This window comes from Salvelinus alpinus, chromosome 18 (genome assembly GCF_045679555.1).
Source record: "Salvelinus alpinus chromosome 18, SLU_Salpinus.1, whole genome shotgun sequence".
NCBI classification, from domain to species: domain Eukaryota; kingdom Metazoa; phylum Chordata; class Actinopteri; order Salmoniformes; family Salmonidae; genus Salvelinus; species Salvelinus alpinus.
The window spans coordinates 1,599,032-1,605,959 of record NC_092103.1 but is presented as its reverse complement, the minus strand read 5'-3'; positions in this window follow the sequence as shown (position 1 = coordinate 1,605,959).

The window sequence follows — 6,928 nt, the reverse complement described above, 5'->3', positions numbered from 1 at the left end:
TCTCTCCAGATGAAATCTCGCGTCTTGTGACGGCCGGCCGCCCAACAACCTGCCCGCTTGACCCTATCCCCTCCTCTCTTCTCCAGACCATTTCCGGAGACCTTCTCCCTTACCTCACCTCGCTCATCAACTCATCCTTGACCGCTGGCTACGTCCCTTCCGTCTTCAAGAGAGCGAGAGTTGCACCCCTTCTGAAAAAACCTACACTCGATCCCTCCGATGTCAATAACTACAGACCAGTATCCCTTCTTTCTTTTCTCTCCAAAACTCTTGAACGTGCCGTCCTTGGCCAGCTCTCCTGCTATCTCTCTCAGAATGACCTTCTTGATCCAAATCAGTCAGGTTTCAAGACTAGTCATTCAACTGAGACTGCTCTTCTCTGTGTCACGGAGGCGCTCCGCACTGCTAAAGCTAACTCTCTCTCCTCTGCTCTCATCCTTCTAGACCTATCGGCTGCCTTTGATACTGTGAACCATCAGATCCTCCTCTCCACCCTCTCCGAGCTGGGCATCTCCGGCAAGGTCCACGCTTGGATTGCGTCCTACCTGACAGGTCGCTCCTACCAGGTGGCGTGGCGAGAATCTGTCTCCGCACCACGTGCTCTCACCACTGGTGTCCCCCAGGGTTCTGTTCTAGGCCCTCTCCTATTCTCGCTATACACCAAGTCACTTGGCTCTGTCATATCCTCACATGGTCTCTCCTATCATTGCTATGCAGACGACACACAATTAATCTTCTCCTTTCCCCCCTCTGATAACCAGGTGGTGAATCGCATCTCTGCATGTCTGGCAGACATATCAGTGTGGATGACGGATCACCACCTCAAGCTGAACCTCGGCAAGACGGAGCTGCTCTTCCTCCCGGGGAAGGACTGCCCGTTCCATGATCTCGCCATCACGGTTGACAACTCCATTGTGTCCTCCTCCCAGAGTGCTAAGAACCTTGGCGTGATCCTGGACAACACCCTGTCGTTCTCAACTAACATCAAGGCGGTGACCCGTTCCTGTAGGTTCATGCTCTACAACATTCGCAGAGTACGACCCTGCCTCACGCAGGAAGCGGCGCAGGTCCTAATCCAGGCACTTGTCATCTCCCGTCTGGATTACTGCAACTCGCTGTTGGCTGGGCTCCCTGCCTGTGCCATTAAACCCCTACAACTCATCCAGAACGCCGCAGCCCGTCTGGTGTTCAACTTTCCCAAGTTCTCTCACGTCACCCCGCTCCTCCGCTCTCTCCACTGGCTTCCAGTTGAAGCTCGCATCCGCTACAAGACCATGGTGCTTGCCTACGGAGCTGTGAGGGGAACGGCACCTCCGTACCTTCAGGCTCTGATCAGGCCCTACACCCAAACAAGGGCACTGCGTTCATCCACCTCTGGCCTGCTCGCCTCCCTACCTCTGAGGAAGTACAGTTCCCGCTCAGCCCAGTCAAAACTGTTCGCTGCTCTGGCACCCCAATGGTGGAACAAACTCCCTCACGACGCCAGGTCAGCGGAGTCAATCACCACCTTCCGGAGACACCTGAAACCCCACCTCTTTAAGGAATACCTAGGATAGGATAAAGTAATCCTTCTACCCCCCCCCCCTTAAAAGAGTTAGATGCACTATTGTAAAGTGGTTGTTCCACTGGTGTCACGTTCCTGACCTGTTTTCTCTTGTTTTGTATGTGTTTATTGGTCAGGGCGTGAGCGGGGTGGGCATTTCTATGTGTTGTGTTTCTATGTTGGGTTAAAGGGTTGCCTGGTATGGCTCTCAATTAGAGGCAGGTGTTTGGCATTTCCTCTGATTGAGAGTCATATTAAGGTAGGTTGTTCTCACTGTTTGTTTGTGGGTGATTGTCTCCTGTGTCTTTCGTGTCAGTGTATGTGCACCACACGGGACTGTTTTGGCTGTTCGTTCGTTTGATGTAGTCTGTTCCTGTTCGTGAGTTCTGCGTGTAGTATGTAAGTTCCATGTTCAGGTCTGTCTACGTCGTGTTTGTTATTTTGTAATTTTCAAGTGTTTTCGTGTTCATTTCGTATTTCAATAAATATCATTTATGTCATCATACCTCGCTGCGTGTTGGTCCGACCCATGCTCCTCCTCTTCGGATGAAGAGGAGGAGGAACGCCGTAACAGAATCACCCACCAAACCCGGACCAAGCAGCGTGGCAACAGGCAACGGCGGCAGCAGCAGCAGCAGCGGGAGCTAGCAAGGCAGAGTGGCTGGAAGCCCGAGAGGCTCCCCCAAAAAATTATTGGGGGGGGGCACACGGGGAGTATGGCTGGGTCAAGTGGGAGATTTGAGCCAGTTCCCCGTGCTTACCAGAAGGAGCAGTGGGCTAAATTGAGGTACGAGTCGGAGAATGTGGAGGAGTTATTGGACAGATTGGAGGAAAGTGAAAGGATGGGAGATTATGAGACATTTGATGAGTTGTTGGTGATATTGGGGGAGAGCGAAGAGAGAGAGATGTTGGTTTGGCGTAGCATACACGGTACTCGCCCTGAGGTGTGTGATTACCGTGGAGAGCGGGAGTACGGGCAGACACCGTGTTATGCGGAAGAACGCACGGTGTCCCCAGTACGCGTGCTTAGCCCAGTGCGGGCTATTCCACCTTGCCGCACTGGGAGGGCTAGGTTGGGCATCGAGCCGAGTGCCATGAAGCCGGCCCAACGTATCTGGTCTCCAGTACGTCTCCTCGGGCCGGCGTACATGGCACCAGCCTTACAGGTGGTGTCCCCGGTTCGCCTGCATAGCCCAGTGCGGGCTATTCCACCTCGCCGCACTGGCAGGGCTACGGGGACCATTCAACCTGGTAAGGTTGGGGAGGCTCGGTGTTCAAGAGCACGTGTCCTCCTTCACGGTCCGGTATACCCGGTGCCACCTCCAAGTACCAGTCCACCGGTGGCAGCCCCCCGCACCAGGCTGTCTCTCCGGGTTCTCTCTCCAGCTGCTCCCACCTGTCCAGCTCTGTCAGAGTTTTCCTCCTCTCCAGCGCAGCCAGTGCCTATACCACGCACCAGGCTGTCTCTCCGTCTCCTTCCTACAGGTGTGCCCGTCTGCCCAGCGGCGCCTGAACTGCCCGTCTGCCCAGCGGCGCCTGAACTGCCCGTCTGCCCAGCGGCGCCTGAACTGCCCGTCTGCCCAGCGGCGCCTGAACTGCCCGTCTGCCCAGCGGCGCCTGAACTGCCCGTCTGCCCAGCGGCGCCTGAACTGCCCGTCTGCCCAGCGGCGCCTGAACTGCCCGTCTGCCCAGCGGCGCCTGAACTGCCCGTCTGCCCAGCGGCGCCTGAACTGCCCGTCTGCCCAACGGCGCCTGAACTGTTCGTCTGTCATGAGCCTGCAAAGCTGCCCGTCTGTCATGAGCCTGCAAAGCCGCCCGTCTGCCAAGAGCCTACAGAGCCGTCCGCCAGACAGGAGCCGCTAGAGCCTTCCGCCAGACCGGATCAGCCAGAGCCTTCCGCCAGACCGGATCAGCCAGAGCCTTCCGCCAGACCGGATCAGCCAGAGCCTTCCGCCAGACCGGATCAGCCAGAGCCTTCCGCCAGACCGGATCAGCCAGAGCCTTCCGCCAGACCGGATCAGCCAGAGCCTTCCGCCAGACCGGATCAGCCAGAGCCTTCCGCCAGATCGGATCAGCCAGAGCCTTCCGCCAGATCTGATCAGCCAGAGCCTTCCGCCAGCCCGGACCTGCCAGAGTCCCTCAGCCCGGACCTGCCAGAGTCCCTCAGCCCGGACCTGCCAGAGTCCCTCAGCCCGGACCTGCCAGAGTCCCTCAGCCAGGACCTGCCAGAGTCCCTCAGCCAGGACCTGCCAGAGTCCCTCAGCCCGGAGCTGCTGCCCCTTATCCCGATGCTGCCCCTTCATTTAGGTGGGTTTAGTTGGAGGGTGGTCATTGGGAGGGGGATACAGAAGCGGGGAGTGACTATGGTGGTGTGGGGACAGCGTCCGGAGCCTGAGCCACCACCGTGGTCAGATGCCCACCCAGACCCTCCCCTAGACTTTGTGCTGGTGCGCCCGGCGTTCGCACCTTAAGGGGGGGGTTATGTCACGTTCCTGACCTGTTTTCTCTTGTTTTGTATGTGTTTATTGGTCAGGGCGTGAGCGGGGTGGGCATTTCTATGTGTTGTGTTTCTATGTTGGGTTAAAGGGTTGCCTGGTATGGCTCTCAATTAGAGGCAGGTGTTTGGCATTTCCTCTGATTGAGAGTCATATTAAGGTAGGTTGTTCTCACTGTTTGTTTGTGGGTGATTGTCTCCTGTGTCTTTCGTGTCAGTGTATGTGCACCACACGGGACTGTTTTGGCTGTTCGTTCGTTTGATGTAGTCTGTTCCTGTTCGTGAGTTCTGCGTGTAGTATGTAAGTTCCATGTTCAGGTCTGTCTACGTCGTGTTTGTTATTTTGTAATTTTCAAGTGTTTTCGTGTTCATTTCGTATTTCAATAAATATCATTTATGTCATCATACCTCGCTGCGTGTTGGTCCGACCCATGCTCCTCCTCTTCGGATGAAGAGGAGGAGGAACGCCGTAACAACTGGATATCATAAGGTGAATGCACCAATTTGTAAGTCGCTCTGGATAAGAGCGTCTGCTAAATGACTTAAATGTAATGTAAATGTAAATGTCTACATAGACCTGTACTATTCTGTTGTGTTTATAGAACTGTACTATTTTGTTGTGTACATAGACCTGTACTATTCTGTTGTGTTCATAGGCCTGTACTATTCTGTTGTCTACATAGACCTGTACTATTCTGTTGTCTACATAGACCTGTACTATTCTGTTGTGTACATAGACCTGTACTATTCTGTTGTGTTTATAGAACTGTACTATTCTGTTGTCTACATAGACCTGTACTATTCTGTTGTCTACATAGACCTGTACTATTCTGTTGTTTACATAGACCTGTACTATTCTGTTGTGTACATAGACCTGTACTATTCCGTTGTGTACATAGAACTGTCCTATTCTGTTGTCTACATAGACCTGTCCTGCTCTCCAGTCCCTGTTTGCTGGCGCTTGGGGAGAAGCAGCATTGCATTTCTCACAGTCTTGTTTTCCAGGCGTTTTTCCCAGTCGGATAAATCTTCATCAAGGAATCTTCAACTGTATCCACCTCTATTGTCGACCAAAACCTGGTTGTTCCTTTGGCACCTTTGGAAAATCGATGACATTATGAATGACTACATTAAATAAAGGTTAACTACAATACAGTACTTGAACATCTCTGTATTAACTCTACCAGGTTACAGCTGTATCTGCAGAGAGTGTTGAGGTTAAACTAACAATCCCAACTAAATAACTACATAGATAAGGATGTGAGAGAAGAATGTGCAATGCTGACATCAAGGCAGACTCAATCTGTATGGAATCTAAGCCCAACAATCTGTTTGCAATGTAAACCATCTAATAAAAGCAATACTTATTAAATTAAGTTCCCTCCCCCAGGAAAAACAATGTAAAGTGTGGTAATCCTTCTGTGTTATCATCTATCCTGACACACTAGTTCCAGATCTAACGTCTTGACTTGTGTCCAATCCAAACTGATCCGTTCTGTGTTATCATCTATCCTGACACACTAGTTCCAGATCTAACGTCTTGACTTGTGTCCAATCCAAACTGATCCGTTCTGTGTTGTCATCTATCCTGACACACTAGTTCCAGATCTAACGTCTTGACTTGTGTCCAATCCAAACTGATCCGTTCTGTGTTATCATCTATCCTGACACACTAGTTCCAGATCTAACGTCTTGACTACAATCCAAACTGATCCGTTCTGTACTGGCATGGTTGGAAATACACTAACTGATGAAGACAGGATTGATCTGGACCAGCACAGAACCATACGTTGACACTACAGTGTGAAAATGCACTGACTGAAGGCAGCAGGAAACATGCTTACCGTGTGAGCCTCTCTCTTGTCCCAGCTTTCCCTTGGTCATTGGCTGTTTGGCCCAATCTTCTCTCCTGGAAAACATCAGTGTAAAACATGTCATTTTCCAACAGGACATTGTAGTTCAGAATAGGTCCATGTGTATGTAAGGTATAGACATACCTGTCAGATGTTCTTCATAGGAATTGTCTTCCTCTGATGATCCTGATGCCCTGGGACATAATCATCTCCACTGTTGTCAACGCTGGTTATTGAGTCATCAGTCTTGTATCCAAGCAGAGCTTTGGTCAACTGTGTTGAAGAAAACAAGTATCTTGGATAACTAGACAGACGACACAGAAAGTATTTAGACACCGGCACATTTTGATTAGTTATGACTCTGTGCTCCTCTACTTTACATTTTGTTATAATACAATGAATATGGGATGAAAGTGCAGACTTTCCCATCTTTGATTTACAAAACTGAATCACAAGAACTTACAGTATGTGCTGGTGTTGAATGACACTAACTTATGTATATACTGTCTGTTCTGATCAACGGAGGGTCATCATCCAACACATGGACTATCGACCCAGAGGTACTGGAGCCTCAGAGGTACTGGAGCCTCAGAGGTACTGGCAGCCTCAGAGGTACTGGCAGCCTCAGAGATACTGGCAGCCTCAGAGGTACTGGCAGCCTCAGAGGTACTGGCAGCCTCAGAGGTACTGGCAGCCTCAGAGGTACTGGCAGCCTCAGAGGTACTGGCAGCCTCAGATGTACTGGCAGCCTCAGAGGTACTGGCAGCCTCAGAGGTACTGGCAGCCTCAGAGGTACTGGAACCTCAGAGGTACTGGGATTCTCAGAGGTACTGGCAGCCTCAGAGGTACTGGCAGCCTCAGAGGTACTGGCAGCCTCAGAGGTACTGGCAGCCTCAGATATACTGGCAGCCTCAGAGATACTGGCAGCCTCAGAGGTACTGGCAGCCTCAGAGGTACTGGCAGCCTCAGAGATACTGGCAGCCTCAGAGGTACTGGCAGCCTCAGAGGTACTGGCAGTCTCAGAGGTACTGGCAGTCT